This window comes from Scyliorhinus canicula, chromosome 6, assembly GCF_902713615.1.
Source record: "Scyliorhinus canicula chromosome 6, sScyCan1.1, whole genome shotgun sequence".
In the NCBI taxonomy this organism is placed as follows: domain Eukaryota; kingdom Metazoa; phylum Chordata; class Chondrichthyes; order Carcharhiniformes; family Scyliorhinidae; genus Scyliorhinus; species Scyliorhinus canicula.
Genome location: NC_052151.1, coordinates 135013351 through 135035220, shown reverse-complemented (window position 1 = coordinate 135035220; position 21870 = coordinate 135013351). Strand labels below are relative to the sequence as shown.

Sequence of the window (21870 nt, the reverse complement as noted above, 5' to 3'; positions counted from 1 at the left end):
TGACTGCATTAATCTGCAGGGAGCCAGCATGGATTCAAGGGGCTGAGCACCTTTTCCTGTGTTGTAAATTATTCTATAACTCTCTTCTACAACCGGACAATCCAGCTCAAGCATTTATACAGACCTGCAAGCCTCCCTGCCCAACTTTCCTCTAAGTTGCTAAGTGTCGCTGGATTCTCAGGTCCCCCAGCCATGTGTTTCTAGACAGCGCTCTATTCGCTGGTGGCAGGATTTTACCTTCTCGCCGTTTGTCAATGGGATTTTCCATTGAAGCCACTTCTCACTGCTGGGAAACCCATGGGCTGGGTGCGCTGCCGGTGGGAACAGAGAATCCCAACAGCCGGAGAATTCTGGTCAAGATATACAAGAAAGCCCACTTCCTTGTTCTGGAGAAGCTGCAAGGAGTTCTCCAGCCAACATGCAAAACTGGATATTTTCACAGAACAATGTTAATTTCCATGGCTTGTGTTGGGAGATGCACAACTCATCTTCTCATTCAGACATTCTCCTCTTGAATGCTGCTCTCTGCTGCTGACAGGATATACTAACAGCGAACATCACTAGAAAAGCAGAATTGCAGAGAAAGAAACTGCTCTTCTGTCAAATCATTAAAATAGGGAAATTGGAACAAAAACAAACAGCAGCTACATAACCTAAATGAAATTGATTGTGACTCACATGAAAGTCACATTCTCCTGCTCAACATTATTAAATCTATAAATGGTTAATATGTAAATAGATTATCAGATGAATTCTCCCTGGGAGAGGTAGCATAAAGTGAAGTGCATTACACCTGAAACCAAAGTGGCAGCATTGATCTCTCCTCTTCTTGGCAAGAGTTCTGCAGTGGTGTAAACCATACCCTCTGATAGTGGGCTAACTGCACACATACTGCAATTTAAGGGGCAGGGGACAGCTTTGAAGTCTGCTGCCAGAGGCTTGCTTAAATGCACTATTGGAGTTTTGGAAGAATTTGTGGGGAGTCTTTTTTGACCATGTCAGCTGAAATATTTTTACCTGCTTCTCAGATAACATCCAGCCCAGACTTCGGGCCCCCTGGATTCAACAATCAAATCTTCTGCCCGAGGTTGAAATGAGGACGAAGGGTCCTTTATCCAGCATTCAGGAGGAAGTAATTAAAACACTGATAGAAAGGAAGGCCAGGGGGCAACTGAGCCCCCATTAACATGACAACAATTGTGTGAAAAATATAGCTTCAATCTTATTAGAAGTGATTGAATCTCTGATCATAAAGTAATGCATGAAGAACCCCAGGCACACAAATTTATATTCAAAAACTTCCATGGACAGAATCGTACAGCCTTATTGTGGCAGGGGCGGGGTCAGAAAATGCAGCAAACCATTCAAAAGCCTACAGCAAGACCAGAAGATCCTGCCAACAGGGGCCATAAAATTACATCCCATAAGTTCAAATTCCCAGTCCTCTACCACGCGGCACGGTAGCACAGTGGTTAGCATTGATGTTTCACAGCTCCAGGGTCCCAGGTTCGATTCGCGGCCTGGGTCACTATCTGTGTGGAGTCTGCACATTCTCCCCGTGTCTGCGTGGGTTCCTTTGGGTGCTCCAGTTTCCACCCGAAAGACGTTCTGTTAGGCGGATTGGATATTCTGAATTCTCCCTGTGTACTCGAATAGGCGCCGGAAGGTGGCGACGAGGGGCTTTTCCACAGTAACTTAATTGCAGTGTTAATGTAAGCCTACTTGTGACAATAAAGATTATTATTATTTAACTGAGAGAAGCTGGAGCAGTAATATTCGAATCATAAATTTGATTCATAAACTTGACTGGCCATGCTAAATTTCCCCTCAGCGTCCAAAGATGTGCAGGTTAGGTGGATTGGCCATGATCAATCCGTGGGGTCATGGGGATAGGGCAGAGGAGTGGACCTAGATAGAATGCTCATTCAGGGTGTTGGTGCAGACTCAATGGGCCGAGTGACCTCTTAGACATAGGCATAGAACTTACAGTGCCCACCGAGTCTGCACCGACCCACTTAAGCCCACACTTCCACCCTATCCCCGTTCCTTCTGCACTATGGGGATTCTATGATTCCAAAGCAAAATGCTGAGGATCCTGGAAATGTTAAATAAAGACAGAAACCGTTGGAATCACTCAAGAAAGTCAGGCAACATCTGTAGAGAAAAAAGACAAAAGTTTAATGTTTCAGTTCTCATAAAAGGTTGCAGTCCCGAAATGTCAACTATGTTTCTCTATCTAGGGATGTTGCAACAACCGTTGAGTTTTGCTGGCATTTTCTGCTCTTATTTCATAAATTTGAATACGCAGCATCCTCCTCTTGCATGTTTGAAGTAAAATACTGAAGTGGGCCACCATTCTTCAACCTGCCGATATGTTTGACTCGAAAGCTTTGACTTTTAACTCCCCTTCACTGGCATAATGCAGATGAAGGGGGCCAGTTAAAGGGAACCAGACTCTTAGTTAATCTATTGATTGCAATTTGTAGGCAGCAAAGTCATCGGTATCTTTCAATGATCACATAATGTCATCAAGGCCCATGCTATTTTAACTCCAGGCTAGAGTAGGGGAGCAGCGGCAAACTGCTTGCCGGTCAGAAACTGCTGGCAACCAGATTGAGAATCAGAAGAGGCCGAGAAATGTATTTTTAAAAAATAAATTGAGTGTACTCAATTCTTTTTTTCCCCAATTAAGGGCAACATAGCGTGGCCAATCCACTTACCCTGCACATCTTTTGGGTTGTGAGTCCCACACAGACACGAGGAGAATGCAGGGCGAGTAATGGATTTGTGGTCTAAGAGGAGCTAATAGGCAGAATTCTCCGCCATCAGGATTCTCCGTTTTGCCGGTAGACTGGTGGTTTACCGACGGCGTGGGGCTGCCTCACAGTGGGAAACCCCATTGACCAGTGGCAAAACGGAGAATCCCGATGGCGTGCTGCACCAGAAATCAGGTGCGGCTGGACAGAGAAACCCGCCCAACGTGTTTCACCCAGAATACAACTCTCCTTTATGCAGTGCTGGTTGCCTGTAGTGTGCTGGTGTCCTGCTATCACTACCACCATCCCTAGAGGCACGCAGTCAATGAGTATTGTGGGGTGGCAGCAGGCTGAATACATACCGTTGTGTGCTCCCTGAATAAGTAATAACTAGCACAGCGAGTCAACCTGTCCTTTTTTTGGCACAATCTATTTTCTAGTCTCCTGTTTTTTTCTGGTCTGTTTCTTTTATATTTTTTACATTCTAAGATATTGTATGACAGGTCAAGAGTAACAGTGAATTTTCAAAACCAAGTTATTGCATATCACACAAACATCCTGTAGTAATAACTCCTCATCGGCTCATGTTCTGTTTTTTTGCTTTACTAAATTAATACAGGGAACCGGGACCAATAACAGCCATGCCAACAGCAGAAAACATTCAGTAATGCACCCGATTAGCCTACTCTCAATCATCAGCAAAATGAAGAAAGGAGCTATCAACAGTGCTGTCAAGTAGCACTTACCAATATCCTGCTCATGAATGCTCAGTTCCAGCAGCCCTAGTTGGCTCCAGATAACATTACAGCATTGGTCCGCACATGCCACATTGCTCAAATAAAGTAACGTAAATAAAATTTGATCTTTGTGCTGAATATAACTTAACTTTTCTATTACCCCATCCATCCGCAAGCTCTGAAGAATCTTGCAACTGCTCAGGATCTGGGTGCATTATTCGTTCAGAACAGGGAAGAGAGTAAGGCTAAAGTATATACTGCCAGGGGCAAGTGATGTACATAAAATTTAGACTCAATTTCAATATTTAAAATTAAGCACCAAGAATCTAAGCACAGATGAAAAACAAAGCTGATTTGGGCTGGTTTCTCAATTTGGTACGCTATGGGTGAAGTTCTCCATTTCTGAGACTAAGTGTTGACCCCAACACAAAATTCATGGACTTTCATGACATAAAAACGAAGGAGATTGCCATCGACTTCAGGAAGCGTAGTGGAGAACATGCCCCTGTCTACATCAATAGGAACTAAGTAGAAAGGGTCGAGGGCTTCAAGTTTTTAGGTGTACAGATCACCAACAACCTGTCCTGGTACCCCCCATGCCGACACTATAGTTAAGAAAGCCCACAAACAACTCTACTTTCTCAGAAGACTAAGGAAATTTGGCACATCAGCTACAACTCTCACCAACTCCTACAGATGCACCATAGAAAGCATTCTTTCTGGTTGTATCACAGCTTGGTATGGAGCCTGCTCTGCCCAAGACCGCAAGAAACTACAAAAGATCTCGAACGTAGGTGAATCCATCACGCAAACCAGCCTCCCATCCAGGGGCTGGTTTAGCACAGGGCTAAATCGCCGGCTTTGAAAGCATACCAAGGCAGCTAGCATAACTAAGGACCCCACACACCCCGGACATATTCTCTTCCACCTTCTTCCGTCAGGAAAAAGATACCAAAGTTTGTGGTCACGTACCAACCGACTCAAGAACAGCTTCTTCCCTGCTGCCATCAATGAATGGACCTACCTCATATTAAGTTGATCTTTTCTCTACACCTTGCTAGAAGTGTCACATTATATTCTGCAGTCTCTCCTTCCTTCCCTTTGTACGGTATGCATTGTTTGTACAGCATGCACGAAACAATACTTTTCACTGTATACTAATTCATGTGACAATAATAAATCAAATCAAAATAAAAAAATAAAAACTGGCGCCACAGGTGGACCGATTCTGCGACTGCTAAGAGGTTAGCACCGGCGCCTTGTGGAACACAATCAATTCCAATGAGACACGGTGCCAGATTCACCGGTTTCGTGATTCACACTCAGGAGGCTGACAAGTTGCAGCCGCATATACATACTACACTCCCCACACATACCATCCCAGCCAACAAGATGGCAGTCAGGAGAGCAGCACCGAGGTTTACAGATGCCGAACTGGGGACCCTCTTGAACGCGGTGGAGGAGCAGTGGAAGAACCTGTAACCCCACTGGGAAAGATGCTGCCAGCTGCTGCCATTCACCGTGCATGGAAGCAGGTGGCAGAGGCTGAGTGCGCCGTAGGCAACAACGTCCGGACCTGCCAGCAGTGCTCCAAAAACCTGCACTACCTCCTCAGTGATTCGGCAGCACTTGCCCCTGGCAGTAACCCACGTCACGCACACCTATAAACCTACCTCCTCTCCTCCCCCTCGGGGACTGCGGGGCTGCGGTGCCTAACCTTGGCGGGGGGGGGGGGGGGGGGGCAGTGTCAGACAATGGTACCACTGGCATTAGGATGGCCTCCGATAGGGCCAGGGATGTGGGGGTGGGTGGGGGAGGAACATGCATGGGCAGAGCTGTACACAAATCAAAAGGGGTACCACTCAGTGTATGCAAATGTGTGCCATGGCATGGAATGCGAGGGATTCCCAGGGAATCCCGAAATCGAGCCGCCATTTTGAGCAGGTGGCCCGATAACGAGGCATCGAGGCAGGCCACGCCCTCCACCAGAAATTGGGCCCTCACCCTCTGCCTGACATTGCACAGCAGCCCCCACCCTGGGATTGTCTGGGTGCTCCCGCCACCACCAAGTACGGGGGTTGGGGGGGTTGACCTGACCGTCACCCCCCTCCCAGGGCCCCTTGTAACAGGGAAATCTGACCTGCCCCACCCCTCCAGGTACCCATGTAACAGTGGGGACCCCTATAATGAGACAACACATAAGGGCCCCTGTAATAGGGGAGCCCCAGGGGGTCCTGGGGGATCCCCTCTATTCACAGGTCCCTGGAGAGCGTCCCCCTATTTCGGGAGACCCTTGGGGGCTCCGCTTAGTATATAGACCCTAAGGGTGGTCCCCATAATTACAAGAGTCCCAGGAGCGGGATGGGTGGGGGAGATCTGGTAGAGGAGGAGTGGGCAGGCAGTGCATTGTTGGGTGGGGGACGCTCTCGGATGGTCTCTACCAGCGTGGCCCTGGCCTGATGGATCTTGCTGGGGGCCAGGCCCACCACAAGGTCCACCACGCCAGGGCCACGCTGGCCGAAATCACAAGGGATCCAAACCCACGTGATTCACAGCCATGGAGACTGGGGAATCATGGGAGGCCAGAGCACAAGGCACCAGGCCTACTAAATAGATGAAAATGGGTCAATAAAACCTACTTCCATTTATTTACGTGCTCCTGCTGGCCTGCAGCGTGGATCTCATTCCCACCGCCGTGGGTTGGGGGGGGGGGGGGGGGGGGGGGGGGGGAGGTGAGGTTGAAGCATTGCATTCTGAATGGCTCGTGGGTCCGATCCCGATTTTTCCCTGATGCCCGAGTCTCCATCCCAGAAGAGTTTTCAACAGCTTCAGCCATAAGTGCCAAGTGGCAATGGCATTTGTTTCTTGCCAACTTTCTCAACTAATTTCAAAGTACATCTGAGTTGAAGGCAGTGCACTAGCCAAGCTATCCAAAGCAGGCAACACAGTAGCACAGTAGTCAGCACAGTTGCTTCACAGCTCGAGGGTCCCAGGTTCGATTTCTGGCTTGGGTCACTGTCTTTGCGGAGTCTGCATGTTCTCCCCATGTCTACATGGGTTTCCTCCGGGTGCTCCAGTTTTCTCCCACAGTCCAAATTGCCCTCAGTGTCCAAAAAGGTGGGGTGTGGTTACTGGGTTAGGGGATAGGGTGGAGGTGTGGGCTTCTGAAGGGTGCTCTTTCCAAGGGCTGGTGGCAATTACCAAAGGTGAGTTGCTCAAATGCATCTTGTTTGTGAAAACGGAGCAAAAGTCAACAGCCAATTTCCATGCTGCCACTTTTACTTAACAATAACTTGCTCGATTTGATTCTGTCAAACCCATTCAGCTCCAGCCCACATGATGGCCTTGATCCAGAAAAGGACACAAAAGCAGAATGCTATCACAACATCCTGGGCTGGTGCATGGTCAATTCCAGCCCCGTGTGCTCCGGAGGCATAACACATGCAAGCTAACCAATAATTCTTATAAAACATCCTGAAGTCTTTGGCCCTTGGCTGTCCAAAAATTACAGTCACCAGGTTTGTGAGCTTAAACACAATTATTGCTTATTTACAACAAGAAATATCATGAAATATTACCAACTGGTTAACTACAATTTAAATCAAACTCCCACTTTACCTTATCCTCTACGCACACACACAAGACAGATAAATACGGAGAGCTGAAAAGGGATGAAAAATAATAAGGATGAAAGTCTAAAGATAGGAGCCTTTGCTTCAGGTGGTGGTTATTTAGCAGCTTTGCTTCAATCCCAGCCTTCAGTTTTACCGTGGATTCATTCAGGTATCTATGGCTTCAAGAATGCAGTCGTTTTAACAGCTTTCTGGAGAGAGCCATATTGCTCACAGCATTTCCTGGAGAGACATCTTATTTCACATCAAACGTTGCTTTAAGTTTGTAGTTTACCTTCAGGCCTCTGTAGTTCCAGGAGAGAGCACCCAGAGGCTTTCTGGAGAGTGAGTCAGCCCTCACAGTGGCCTTTGGAGAGAGTTAGCTGGATCCTTTTTTGGAGAGAGGTAGCAGGACCCCTTCACCGGGCTGCCAGAATAAAATTGAAACCAAACTCAAACTGTGCACTCTGAAAGAATATTCCAGTGTGATCAGATCCAACCACCACCTGTTATCAGGAAAAGCACAGCCTTTTGGGCTGACCAAATGGTCACCAGCCAATCAATCAAACCGTGCCCCCAACCTCTGTCACTGATGCCAGCCAGTATACAGTTTCTAATTTTAACCAGCAGTGTTCCTGATTCTTCCTGCTTGAATTAAAGATACAGGCTTCTTATACAGTCTGCTTGCCATAAAGTGACATGTCAATTAATCATCCATAGATCAAAAATATAACAATAAAAGAAAGGGGAGCTTAATCTTAGAATGGAACCCAGTGGCAATATTGTTAGGGCCCTTCCTATTTGCTTCCGGTTTATTCCTTTATTTCTCTTTCATATATCCTGTTTATTGGGAGGTGTTAACATTTGAACAGTATACCGAATGCCCTTTGCAACCCGAAAAGCACAGCCTTCACATCCAACTTAAGGAAACGTGGTAGCCAGTTCTGGTTAGCACAGAGCTAAATCGCTGGCTTTTAAAACAGACCAAGGCAAGCCAGCATGGTTCAATTCCCGTACCAGCCTCCCCGAACAGGCGGCAGAATGTGGCGACTCGGGGCTATTCACAGTAACTTCATTTGAAGCCTACTTGTGACAATAAAACGATTTTCATTTTTCAAAGGACTTAGCAGGAGTGTTACCCTCCACTCCTTCTGACAGGCGGACGACGTGGACATCATTTTCCCAGCCGCACTTCTCAAAGTCTCCCAGAATTTTTGATATACCACGTAGGTTGTTTTCCAAGGATTGAATGCGAGCTTCAGCTGAAGAAGAAACATTTTCGACGTTCAGGATTCTTTCTTCCATTTCATCAAGCCTTTTGTTAGTTTTCTGGGAGATGCATTCTCATCTATCCGTCAGCGGCTGTGCCTGCTCAGCCTCAACCGGGCGCCGTTTCTACAATCGTGGAGCAGGCGTGATGACATTTTGGAGGGGCTCATAGGCCATTAGTGCCCCTTAATAATCGTGGACAGGGCAGGGTAGTACCGTGGTTCTCCCCTGGCACTCGGACATCTTGGTTATGTCAGCCTGGCACACTGGAAGTACCACCTGGGCAACCTGGCAGTGCAACCAGGCACTATCAGGGTGCCCAGGTGGCATTTCCAGGGTGCCTTGGGAAATGCCAGGGTGCCAGGCTGGCAGTGTCAAGATGCCTGGTTGCCAGGTTGGCACTGTCAAGGGTCAGGGGAGCTATGCCCATGGGGGGCCGCAAAAAGGTTGGGATGGATGAAGGAGGGGGTCCTGATAGCAGGTGTCCTGAAAAGGAGGGGTGGGAGACAGCAGTCTTTCAAAAGGGTGCACTAGTCCGTGGGGAGCCGGTTCTGCTGGCTAGCTCAGCTCTCCAGTGCAAGCAAACGGTCTAAGTGTGGCCTGAATAGTGGTGTCAATCTCGGCAGTGGAGCCGTCATGAAACACCCTGTCAAACACTCCGGAAACAGACTTTGAAATCTTTCCGGTGAATCGTGCCTCTTATATGCGGCTGGAAAAATGGGAGGGAAGCAACAACAGGTGCTCCAATCACAATGATGGAATGACCTGCAAGCTGCTTATCTGGTCATACAGATCACATGCAATACAGTAGCATTTCATCACTAAGATTCTAGAGTTATACAGACAAATGTTATTCTCACCACACATAACTTACTTATTGTATTTGCATATATGAATCATAAGTGTAACCACATGGAATAAAATTTAGAATAGAATTTCCCACATAAATGTTTTTAGACTGGCTCAATACTCTTTCCATAGAAATGAATCCAACAAACAAAATTATAATTGATTTGGCACTAATTTTAAGTTTTTGGCATTCTACGAAAGCAACAGAGGTAACATTACCTATACTGGGTAATGCCTTGGCTGGAAGTGCTCTTCCAGCTAAATATTCATTGCCTGGTAATAGGTATATCCCCTCCCCCCCCACACACACACACATTTGAAAGCTTGGAATGGCCCAATCGTCACTAACAGACCAACATACTCTGTAGGTAAATTTTAATTAAGAGAACTTAAGAATTTGCCAATAACACTTTTTACCAGCACTGTGCTATTTGTTATTCTTTCAGTTGGCTGCAACCTTTGCTACAAGCAGTGCACATTGTCCTGACTGCAGTGCACCCTGTTGATTTCTTAGCCTGCCAAAAACTTTCTTTAATATGCCCTGGTTTCCCATACTGAAAGCCCATGTTGCTGTTGTTTTGGCATTCAGGTTCTTTCCTTTAAAAGTGGGAGTCTGATCCAATTTTTCTTCACTGCTCTCCCTTTCTCTGGTGCTGGTTTCTGTTTCCTCTTTCTCCACCCTAACACTCTCTAGTTTCTATGAGTTACCGAACCCAGGTCTATTCTGAATTCAAGGTTAATGGGTCAATTCATAGTCATTTGCTATGATTGCTGCATCTCAGGCTTTGGAAACTCTTTGTTCTTCCACATGAGTTTTAAGGTTACACCAGACAGTTTTTGAACTCTGCTAACAGGATTACTTCCCTTGATCCCTTGTATGAGCAGTTAAGTTTGAACAATCATATATACTGGTCAAAGCTGTTTAATTCTTTAATCAAAGAGTCATCTAAAGAAGCCCTGGTAATCAAGGAGGGTTTAGGAAGATTAAAGAAGGGAGCAGAAAGTTGGTGACTCTTGGCTATGGCAAATAGTATTCTGTGGCATTCAATAGTATTCTGCTTGGCATGACAGAAGAGTTGAAGTTGTGCTTCTGGGTAAATGCTTAACTGCATATCCAAGGGGATCCAAACCTTGGGAAATTAGATTGAAATCCCGAAAGGTGGATATTTGTTCATGCTGTCTGAATTGGAATGACTTGTAAAGATAATTCTAAAGTGAAATTTTGATGGTGAAGATTGGAAACCCTTGTGAGAGAGATGAAATTTCAGGGGGTTGGTTGGCTCAGTGTTCCTGATATCTGGATGGGTTATTTAGAAATCCACGGAATCTGTTTTGCTTGCATTTGGCATTTACAGCAGTGTGGCATGTGTCGAGTAAAGATTTCCTGTTAATTCACCCATACCGCCTATTAACTGTTAATGTTAGAGTATAAGTTAGATATTGCAAATTGTTTCATCTTCCTAATCTTCTATAGTAAAGTCAATGTCGTTTAAACTTACCTGGTCATGTAAGTTAGTGTTGTAGAAAAGGGAGCATCCGTCCCTTTGACTCAGCTGCACTTCAACACTAGGTCCTGGGGATTCACTTCACTTCCTGGATCGCACCTGACCTGAGTTGGAAGGTCTGGCAAGATAAGCTGGGAAAAGGAATCAGGTTAAAAAACCGGGCATAGAGTGGCTGTCCTGAAGTTCATGTTATTCACACTCTGCCCTCACCCCGCACCCCCCCCCCCCAACTGCCCTTTAGCCCATCCCAACTGTGTCACCCCAACAGCTTCCGTTATACATTCAGCAGAAAGAAAGCCAAGTAAGATCATTCAATCTATAAAATTTGTAATTTTCCTAGCACTACCATGACTATTTACCTATTCATGTTCCTGACTAGTCTAGACAAGTTAACTTCAAGAGCAAAGGCTATAAAATGTGCTTGTGTTATTAGTGGGAACATCGCTGTTCCACAGCAGTTCTCGTTAAGAACAAAGTTTGCAGATGACATGAAATTCAAAATTTATAGACTGTCTGGAAGATAGTAAAACACTTCAGGATGGCATAGACGGGACTGGCGACATGGAAAACATTTGGCAGATGAAATTTATCACAGGTGTGTGAAGTAGGAAGCATGAGGAGAGGCAATAAAATTAAATGGTATCTTTAAAGGAGCTGTGGGAACAAAGAAGTTTGTGGGTTTACACACATAAACCTTTGAAAGTGGCTGGAGCAGCTGAGAAGTCTGTTAAAAGGCAAACAGAACTCTTTACTTTACTAATAGAGCCATCCCGTATAAAGCAAATAAATTATCGTCATTTTTGAAACACATTGGCTCGGTCCCAGCTGGAGTACTATGGTCACTCTTTGCCTTATACTTTAGGAAAGATGTGAAGACCTTGGAGAAGGCAGGGAGTCGATTTATTACCCCGTACTTGGAATGTGGAACTTTAGTTATGGCAAGTTGCTAGAGAAGCTAGGATTGTTCTCACAGCATGGCAGGTTAGAACAAAGAGAACAAAGAACAAAGAAAATTACAGCACAGGAACAGGCCCTTCAGCCCTCCCAGCCTGCACCGATCCAGATCCTTTATCTAAACCTGCCAACTGCAGCACCACGACCAGAAGCAAGTTCAAGATCAACGATCACTACCAGACGGATGAGCCCAGCAGAACCGAAGTTACTTCTCCAGACCCAGCCACTTCAGATCCGAACAAAGGCCTTGTTCCTCTGCCAAAGCCGGGTGCCTGAAGTTAAGTACAGGTTGTTGTAGTGTTAGGTGTAATTTAGCTTGTAGTGTTTTTATGTTGCATGTGTGAGTTAATCTTGTGTAAATAAAGCATTATTGAACTGGAACTAACTGACTAGTTGTTGGGTCTTTGATCAATATCTGGTTGAACTTTGTGGTGGTATCATCTGATACCTGGCGACTCTGAAAAGCAATATTACTCGATATTAAGGGCGGCAACATTATTGGCGCCTCCGGTGCAGAATTGGCAACAGTTAGTAGTGATGCTAGTGGGATAGTATTCCACTCATCAGGGGCTGGTTTAGCTCACTGAGCTAAATCGCTGGCTTTTAAAGCAGAACAAGCAGGCCAGCAGCACGGTTCGATTCCCGTACCAGCCTCCCTGGACAGGCGCCGGAATGTGGCGACTAGGGGCTTTTCACAGTAACTTCATTGAAGCCTACTCGTGACAATAAGCGATTTTCATTTTTTCATTTCATTTTCATCAAAATCGGCAACAGTAGGGGAGAGGGACACATTGGTTCGCTCCACCAAAGATCCAGCTTATGTATAATGGGCTGAATGTCCTCATTCTGTGCTGAATGACTCCATGATTTTATGTTAGGTAAGCTAATGATAGTAAACTTATACATGGCCGCATGAAAACTAGTTATCTTTACTTTCTTAGGGAAGAGAGCTGGAAAAATAAAAAAGCTTTCAGAGTCATCTGATCAAATGTCCTGTAATACGTAGCCTTACATTCTGAAGGTATAAAATACAGAGTGCAAGTGATAATGCTGAAGTAGATAATAAGTGCTATATAGAAAGGATGCAAATACTTATGGTTGAATAGGCATAACCATGAATGAATACAAAACAGGTATATGGCAGCCGTCAATGAGACAAAAACATAAGCAAGCTGACCAACTAGCCCTAGTCCATTGATAAAGTGGCAGAGAACAGCTGAGAACAAAACAACAAAATCTTTGAAAGGTGGATCAAGATTTGTTTTCTCATTGCATTAGTTTTTAATACATTGCCATTACTGAAGATACCTCTATAATTAACAACATTCTGGAACTTTATACATATTGTACAAATGTCCGTTGACCTTGAAATGTTAACAAACTTTTGAAAAATGTTAAGAAAGATTTGACTCGTTTTTTGCAGACTCTTCAAAAATAAAATCATGGCATGATCATGATAAATATTGTAGCTGTTGTGCATTTAGCAAACATCACACTATGGGGCAGCGAGTCCACAAATTCACCACCCTCTGCGAGAAGTAATTCCTCCTCATCTCATTTCTAAATCTCCTCTCAAGCTACATCTGGGTGACCTCTCATTCTAGATTGTCCTAGAAGGGGGAACATTTGGTCTACTTCTACTTTATCAATCACTTTTAGTGACTTATATTGCTCAAGTAGATCATTTCCCAACCTTTTAAACTCCAGCAAGTATCAGCCTGAACTGTTTAATCTTTCCTCGTACGTCATCCCTTTTATCCCTTGAATCAATCTGGTGAACCTCTTCTGAACTGCCTCCAAAGCCACCATATCCTTCCATAAATAAGGAGACTGAAACTGTACACAATACTCCAAGTGTGGTAAACAGACCTCCTCTTGTGGTAAATGGGACCTCCTCTTGTGCAAGGATGAGCCTGATACAGTTTAAGGTTTAAGGTGGTGCACAGGGTGCATATGACTGGGACGAGAATGAGTGGGTTCTTTCGGGGGTAGAAGATGAGTGAGAGAGGTGTGAGTGGGGGCCAGCGAATCACGCGCATATGTTTTGGGGTTGTGAAAAATTGGGAAGATTCTGGGCGGGAGTGTTCACGGTCTTAGCTAGGATAGTGGAGGAGGGAGTGGACCTGGACCCTTTGGTGGCGATATTTGGGGTTTCAGAGAAGCTCATGGAGAGGAGGAAGGCCGATGTCCTGGACTTCATCTCTCTGATTGCATGGCGGCGATTTTTGCTGCAGGAGCGGTCGGCATCGCCACCAGAGGTAGTGGTCTGGTTGGGTGACGTGTACGACTTCCTGCGATTAGAGAAGATAAAGTATGAGTTAAAGGACTCTACAGGGGGGTTTAAGGAAAGGTGGGGGATGTTTGTGGCCGTGTTTGAGGAGCTGTTCATCGCTGGGGAGGGGGGGGTGTAAAAGGGGAAAAATCTGTACAGACTGTATAGTTGATTGTTGGGGAAGGATGTTTGCCAGGGTGTTTTCTCGCTGTAACCTGTTTTGATACATGTTTGTAATAAAATACATTTAATAAAAACTACTCCAGATGTGGTCTCACCAACACCTTATATAATTTCAACAACACTTCTCAAATTTTATACTCCAGTCTTTTTGCAATAAACGCTAAAATTCCATTTGCCTTTTTAATTGCCTGCTGTACCTGTATCAGACTTGCTGCGATTCATAAGGACGCATCGGTTGGCTCATACTCAACAGCTCTAGTGCACACTACTTAAACATATTCAGGACCATCTTTTCAGATTACAATTTATTGTTTACGTTTTATCACCATCAGGTTAGACATGTTTGCATAAAAAAAAGAGAAAATAGGGTAAAGATTGGGAGACGGTATAGAACAGTACTCTGTAATGATCAATGCTGGGATCACTTTCACACAAAACATATATAAATTAACTAGATTTTAACTATCAAAATTTACAGATGATATCAAACTGGTTGGGGGTGGAGGGCAATATAACTAATCGTGAGGAAGAATGCATTATAATACAAGACATTAGAATTTTCCTCTTGTGGGATAATCCAAAATTAGGTGATATGAATTCAAGGTCTCCATGAAAAATTCAATTGGGACATAGGGAACTAACTATTTTCTCCATAAATTGATAAATTGTTAGTATGTGGAACTTACCACAGAAAGAGTTGAGACAAATTGTTCAGATGCTTTCTAAAGGAAACTAGATGAGTACATGACAGAAATGGGAATATAATTTATTCAACAAGGTTGTGTTAAGGTAGATGGAATGGGAGGAGACTTGTGTGAAGCATAAACAGCAGCACAGCACATACTACTTGGACCAAACAGCACATTTCTGTGTTGCGTATTCTATGCACTTTAAAGCAATAAATCATATCTCATTCCTTCCCAACAATGTACCTTACGCCCAACTTCAAAAAGGAACTTCCAGCTGCACTAGCATGAGGATCTAAATGTCAGTACCAAGCGATAAGCATATACCTATCAATTGGTTCTGTCCCATAAATAAGTGGCAGTGTATAATATCAACATTTTTCAGGGTTTCCATCCACATCAACATTGAATATTCAACTCTGAAACAAAACATTAAATCTTACATTTGTTGCGCACAAAATTCCTAAAAATGTTGGGCCGAGGAAAATTACTCAACTTTAAAAATATTCCATTTTGGAAACTGTCTGGAGTAAAAGCAGCGGAATAGCCCATATACAGCAACACATAAACGGTGAGAGTTCATAGAGAGTGCAGCACTGAATAATACATAAAGAATTCCCTGATCTTCTTTGATAGAGATTGATTTAGACATAACTCACTTTAAGCATAATTATTATTTCACAACTGAAATCACTTTGACAAGAAATTTATGAATGAAAAATGTAAAATGTTATTGCAGCAAATAAACAACATTCAAATCTCTAACTCAGTTTGTCAAGGGGCTTTAACTGCCCTTTATTTTTCAAAGTATGATTTTTCCGCTTTCAACTGACTAGATGTTTTGCAAGTTGAATTGAGATGGAGCAAACAACTTAACAATACAAGGTCACATTCCAAGGTGAGGGTGAGAAAGAAACAAATCACTTTCAGAGACATTTCCTATAATCCAGACACTATTACAATCCCGAACCAGACCCCAACAGTGGCTAGGATACTGGCCAGAAATCCCAATATTTCATTTTAATTTTGTAAGACTGAGGAAAGGATACCTCACTCCAGGAATGATTTAATGCAAAATAGGGATATGGTATATTAAAACAAACTTTATTAGTAACACAGTATTAAAATGTCTTTACTATCACTCTGGAAAATAGCTTACGCAACCCCTTAACTAATGCTAATCAATACAGTGACACAATAAACCTGAACTGCTACCTTTACTTCCACTCAAACAACTGAACCATCTTAGATCCCAATCCATTTTTAAATGCACTCAGGAATACTTGCATGTCCGGAGTTGAAAAAGTGAAGTCTTTTGAGACTGCTCTAAAGAGACTTGACCCTGTCAGAACATTGAAGTCTTGAGAAACTGTCTTCATCGCTTGACTTGCTTCTCCCAAGACTAACTAAACTGTATGGAAGGAAACTGCTAGTCTGTCTCAAGACAGATCTTTTACTGAATTGTATCGAGATCAAATACTTGACTTCTGTTCACATCCCAATCTAAAACTAAATCTTTAACACCCGACTGCTTTCAACACCTGGCTCCTCCCATTAATCATATCATCTTACTAACTGAACACACATCTCTAATTAAATGCTCCACAGGGAACTGTTGCTCGTTCTGGGTGAGTGTGCTTTACACTCAATTTGGCTCTGTTTTATTGCTTAGCTCTAGAGTCGGCAGGTATTGTTAAGATACCGCCACAAGATTCAAGTTCAAGCTCAGACCAATAACTCAATACACCAGTTAGTAAGTTCAAACAACACATTTATTATAATAGTTATCTACTAATTATGCATATAAAACTACAAGACTAGGCTAATCCTACCACTAACAGGCCAATACTTATCTGGAATAAGGGAACTGCCAGATCAGGGAACAATGACCTTTTGCTTTGTCCTGGATCTGCAGGCTTCCAGTCGGTGTGGACTAATGGGGTCAGGAGTGTCTACTCTCGTAGCGTGTGTTATATGGCACTTACTTGATGACGGCTGCTGACCAGGCCTCTCCTTCTCAAAGTTCTTCTACTGCAAAGGGGTTCTGCTGGGAGGGCCGGCTGGTCAAGAAGGATGAATCAGTCCTGGGACCTGACTTTTATAGGTCCCAGGGGCTTTGCTTCCTCCTGGGCGGACCCTCTCTAAACCTGCAATTGATTGGGTCTCTTCCCAATCGATTGATTTGAATTTCCCCAATAACGGGGCCGTTCCTTGATCACCGGGCGGTTCCTTACACCTTATTGGTGTCCTTTGTCTTAGACTCCATTGGCGCCGGAATGTCTGACCTTCCATAGAATGTTTCAATTGCAGTTAACTGTTGTGTCCATTGTGCCTGGGAATCACCGTGAATCGCTCACTTAATATGCGCAGCTCGTCAGTTACAATTCTGTCTGGTTTCTGTAGCAGCTAGAATACAGTGGATTCTGCAGACTGCTTGTTTCTTTGCCAATGTCCATTTTACCCTGTAACCTTTGCGTTCTTCCATTTTGTGTGAGGAAGTGGCCAACCCAGGTGGCTACAGAACCCTCAAACTTGTACAATGCTTCAATTGCACCTCTGGCTCCCAAAAACACCTAGCTGTCTTACAAACCACTGCAGCAGCCACACACACATTAACAAGGTTTTAACCTTTACTGCACCAAATGCATATAATGTTATTTCTGAAATATCAACATTCATCACATCACCCATTAAAATATGTAACTAAGGAAGAGACAATAAAAGTGCAAAGCACTGAATATTGAAACAATTGCTGCCACAGACAGACTCAGCCAACACCTCTTGGAAATACAAAATGGGTGAACTATTTCAAGGCAGGGCTCCCAGCCACCAAAGAGATTGCAAGTGACACAGGTGGTGTCGAGAAAGTCTCCAGCAGAGGATACATGCTGAAGGCTACTCTCTCTCTTTTGGAATAAGTGTGTCACCTGGTTTGAGAAACCAAGGGCGGGATTCTCCGCTCCCGAGAATAAGTGCCCGCCCTGTCGTGAATGCCGTCGCGTTTCACGACGACGCGAACAAGGCTCGGGTGCGACCTATTCTGGCCCCCACAGGGAGCCAGCATCGCACTGGAGCGGTTCACGCCGCTCCGACCTCTGTACACGGCACCAAATGGGCAGCGCGCCAACCCACGCATGCGCGGGGAACGTCTTACGCACGTCATGGCGCCAGTGTTCTGGGGGGCCGGCCGCGTAAGGAGGTAGGCCCGGGGGGGCAAAGAGGCCGGCCTGCCGATCGGTGGGCACAGATCGCGGGCCAGACCCCATCGGAGGCCCCCCCCCCCCCCCCCCCCCCCCAGCGTTCCCGCACAATTCCCCGCCAGCAGCGGCCAGGGGTGGACAGCGCCGGTGGGAACCGGTCATGTCGGAGCGGCTGCACGGCCCGTCCGGGCCGAAGAATCGGCGCTCGCCATTTGCGGCGATTTTCAGAGCGGCCCGACGCGATACTCACGGTGCTGGTTTCGGGGGGGGGTGGGAGAATCGCATGTGGGTGTCGGCGTGGCGTGACCCACGCGGCACCCTGGCCATTCTCCCACCCGGCGTTGGGGGGGGGGGGGGGGGGGGGGGGAGAATACCGCCCCAAGTCTACCAGAAGCGTACCAGCGAACCAAGATCTCGTAATAATTGCAATATCTTTGACACCTGACTGCATCCCCTGACTGCATCCCAAGGAACTAGCTAACCCAAGTTGGCTGCAGTGACTAAAACTTGCGCCTCAAGGACAATCAAAGGGCATCTAATCATATGTTATTTTACCTCTTTTTATTGGACTTTAGTTCCCCCTATTTCCAGTACCTGGTGTGTATGCGTCTCTGCATGAGGGACGGATACTTGAGGTTGTGTTCTTATTATTTTTCTCAGGTTTATTGGTTAATAAATTTGCTCTTCCCTGCGCCTGAGAAAACATTGTTTGATTGGCTCCTCATTGCTCACAGCTTAAATAGTTAAATACATTCTGATTTGTAAAAGGCATATCTTTGTGAAAAATAAACTCTGTGTAACCAACCGAGCAGCCTGACTAGAGGGGAGTCAGTTTCCTTCTCATAACAAGTTGTGGAACTCTATTTTAAGAACATAATTACTTTTCAAAAAGCACCAAGCAAATAAACGGGTTTTTCAACATGTTTGCAACATCATGGAATATACTCATCTTATTTGATTTCTGTAAGAAAAGTTCAGCAAAGTATATAACTCTCCTTCCCAAAAGGTGAATCAAGCAAACTCAACAAGATCTAAATCGGGCTTGTCCAACATATGGCCAAATTGTGGCCCCAAAGCCATTTGTGTGTGGCCCCTGGAGGTACTGTTCAAAGTGCCTGGGGAGAAGCAGGGGTGGATGTTGTTTAAGGGTCTTGTTGAGAGGGTGAGTGTGTGCAAAAGAGGGAGAGTGTGCAAAAGAGGGTGTGTGTAAGGGAGACGGTGAATGAGTATGTCAGGGAGGGAGATAAACGGTGTGGTGGAAAGAAAGGGAGAGCGAATGTTTGTATATGAGAGGGCGAGAGGAAGTCTGTGAGAGAGTGGGATATGGTGAGATTGTGACTAAAAGTGAGGTAGAGAGTGAGTGGATGTCTCTGTGTGAGAGAGGAGAAAGTAGGAATGTGGGAGAGAGGGAGAGTGTGAATGTGTGTATGTAAGAGAGACAGGGCGAGTGTGAGAAAGAGGGGTGTGAGAGAGGATGCGGGATGATGTGTGAAGGGGGGAAAAGAATGAGTGTTAAGAGAAAATGTGTGCGCAAAAGGGAGGGATAGTCAGTGAACATGAGAGAGAAAAGGAGAGAATGTGTGGAGAGAGTCGGGATGTGTGTGTCTGACCCAGTCTCAAGATTCTCAGTCACCATTACATATAGGAGCAGAAAAAGCCTACTGCTCTGCCATTCATTGAGATCATGCCAGCTGAGCTCACTTTCAAATAGCCATCATCCTTTGGGAAAACATTTACTTGGAGTGTTTAATCTTGCATGGCTGTGCATACATTTACAATTGGTTATGTCCTAGAGTGGGCGTCAGAGCAAAACCTACCGTAAACATGACAGCAATTGATTATGGCAGAGATGAGATAAAGTACTTCATTTACATTTCTGGTCACAAATATGAAGGCAGATGGATGATCGTGTCTGAAACAGATCAAAGTTTAATTGTAATATGTTGATGAGCTGACTCATGTTATTTTGTTGCCCATACAATTTTCTAGTGCAATCACTAGTGTGCAATTGCATCAATTTTTGTATACAAGATTGGAATCCAGGATGCAGAATATATTTTAAAAAGGCATCTACATCAATTGTTTTAAAAGGAACTTTCAACACTTTGTTTTTTTTTGTGGACAAGCATTTTGTTTTTGACCAACCGTGGAATAAAAAGGGTTTTAGCCCTCTTTTTTTGCCATTCTAATTTAAAAACTCAATTCCCATGATTTTCATTTTCTGGAGAAAAACACGATAGAATGTCTGGCAGGTAAGAACATTCTAAACGAAGACCCACCCATTGTCACTCTCTAAGCTAGATATAGGCAGACAAACACAGGAACAGGAGTTAGTCATTCAGCCCTCAAGATCTGTTCTGCAATCAGATCATGTCTTGACTTGCATCCTAGCTCCTTCCACCCATCTTGTTCCATATCCTTTAATATCCACAGTTAGCAAAGTAAATCTATTTCAGATGCAATTTGAGCTAAAATTACTGTTTTTTGTGATCCTGAATTTCCCTCTCAACTTAATGAGTTTTTAAAGTTATCAACTGACCCATAATTAATCACTTTGCCAATAAGCTGTTTTGTCCTATGCAGAAATCGCAACTTGTAAACTTTTGTATTTCCAGTTATTATTTTAATAATACTCTTTATTATTGTCACACGTAGGCTTACATTAACAGTGCAATGACGTTACTGTGAAAACCCCCTAGTTGCCACATTTCGGGTACACTGAGGGAGAATTCAGAAAGTCAAATTCATCTAACAGCACGTCTTTCAGGACTTGTTGGGGGGAAACCGGAGCACCCGGAGGAAACCCATGCAGACATAGGGAGAACATGCAGACTCTGCACAGACAGTGACCCAAGCCGATGCTCACGGCCCAAACTAAATAGCCTTCTTGCCCTATTCTTGTCTTAATCCTTATCTTTATCCTGAAGACCTGGAACTTGCATGCTCTTTGCCTTGTGCAACAACCCCCCGCACAAAGGAATTTCTCCCAAATTATATTCTCACAATCACACAACAATAATTACAAATTGATGACCTTCTTGCTTTTGGCTGTGACCTCCAAACAGTAGAAAATCTACCTTTTCCTAGGCTGCAGCGTTCTCCATCTGACAGGGATCCTGTCAGGATATCTCCCAATCAGGAACTCACTTAAAAAAAAAGCATGAAACTCAATGGGCAGGATTCTCTGTTTTGCAGGTGCCCGGGGGTTTCCCGACGGCGTGGGGCTGCCCCACAATGGGAAACCCCATTGACCGGCTGGCGTAACAGAGAATCCCGCTGGCGGGTCGAGGCTGAAAAGTGGCGTGGCAGGGCGGAGAATCCAGCCCCATAGCTCTTGGAGAAACCTAGGCTTCCATGGTTCCATTCATACACAAGCTGTTGCAAAATATTGTTTCATGATGCTTGGAATTTCTTCATAGAACACAGAAACATTAGTTTTTAAGAATTCAAGTTCAGCTCAAGGAAGCAGAGGACAAAGTGCTGAGCAAGTTAATACAGTAGGAGTGCAATAGGAATGTTTATTTTCTATTAATTGAATGTTCTTGGTGTCAAATAATCCATAATCATTACGATGTCAAGGCTGAAACTAGGGTTGTCTGTGAAAAGGCAAAGCAATTCTATTTTTGTATAAACAGGGTGCCGCAACATGTTTTTTTTTTTAATCTAAATTTTAGAAACAGCAAGCAAAGGGTTAACCACAGAGGCATCCCACTTTGTTTTGCAATGGATAAGGTGCATTAGAGGCCGACAAAATAGTTCAAATATTATTCAGATCAAGCAGGCTTCAAAGTTACGTGGAGCAAGTGGGAGGAGATATGCTACAATCACCACCAAAAAAGAAAGTGGGA

The 21870-nt window shown here is 44.5% G+C and overlaps 1 long non-coding RNA gene across 3 annotated transcripts; it reads right to left on the bottom strand.

Moving 5' to 3' along the window:
* Nucleotides 1-1653: 1653 nt before the first annotated feature.
* LOC119967519 lies at nucleotides 1654-21174 on the bottom strand. 3 transcript variants are annotated; one of them, XR_005461009.1, is made up of 5 exons: nucleotides 19840-21174; nucleotides 10722-10858; nucleotides 8244-8366; nucleotides 7400-7531; nucleotides 1654-2154 (listed from the first exon to the last, which is right to left on the bottom strand). It is a non-coding gene; the product is annotated as an uncharacterized LOC119967519 (long non-coding RNA). The 3 variants fall into 3 exon arrangements; XR_005461010.1 differs by lacking the exon at nucleotides 7400-7531; XR_005461008.1 differs by lacking the exon at nucleotides 1654-2154 and having other exon boundaries at nucleotides 6581-7531.
* Between the last annotated feature and the right edge of the window lie 696 nt (nucleotides 21175-21870).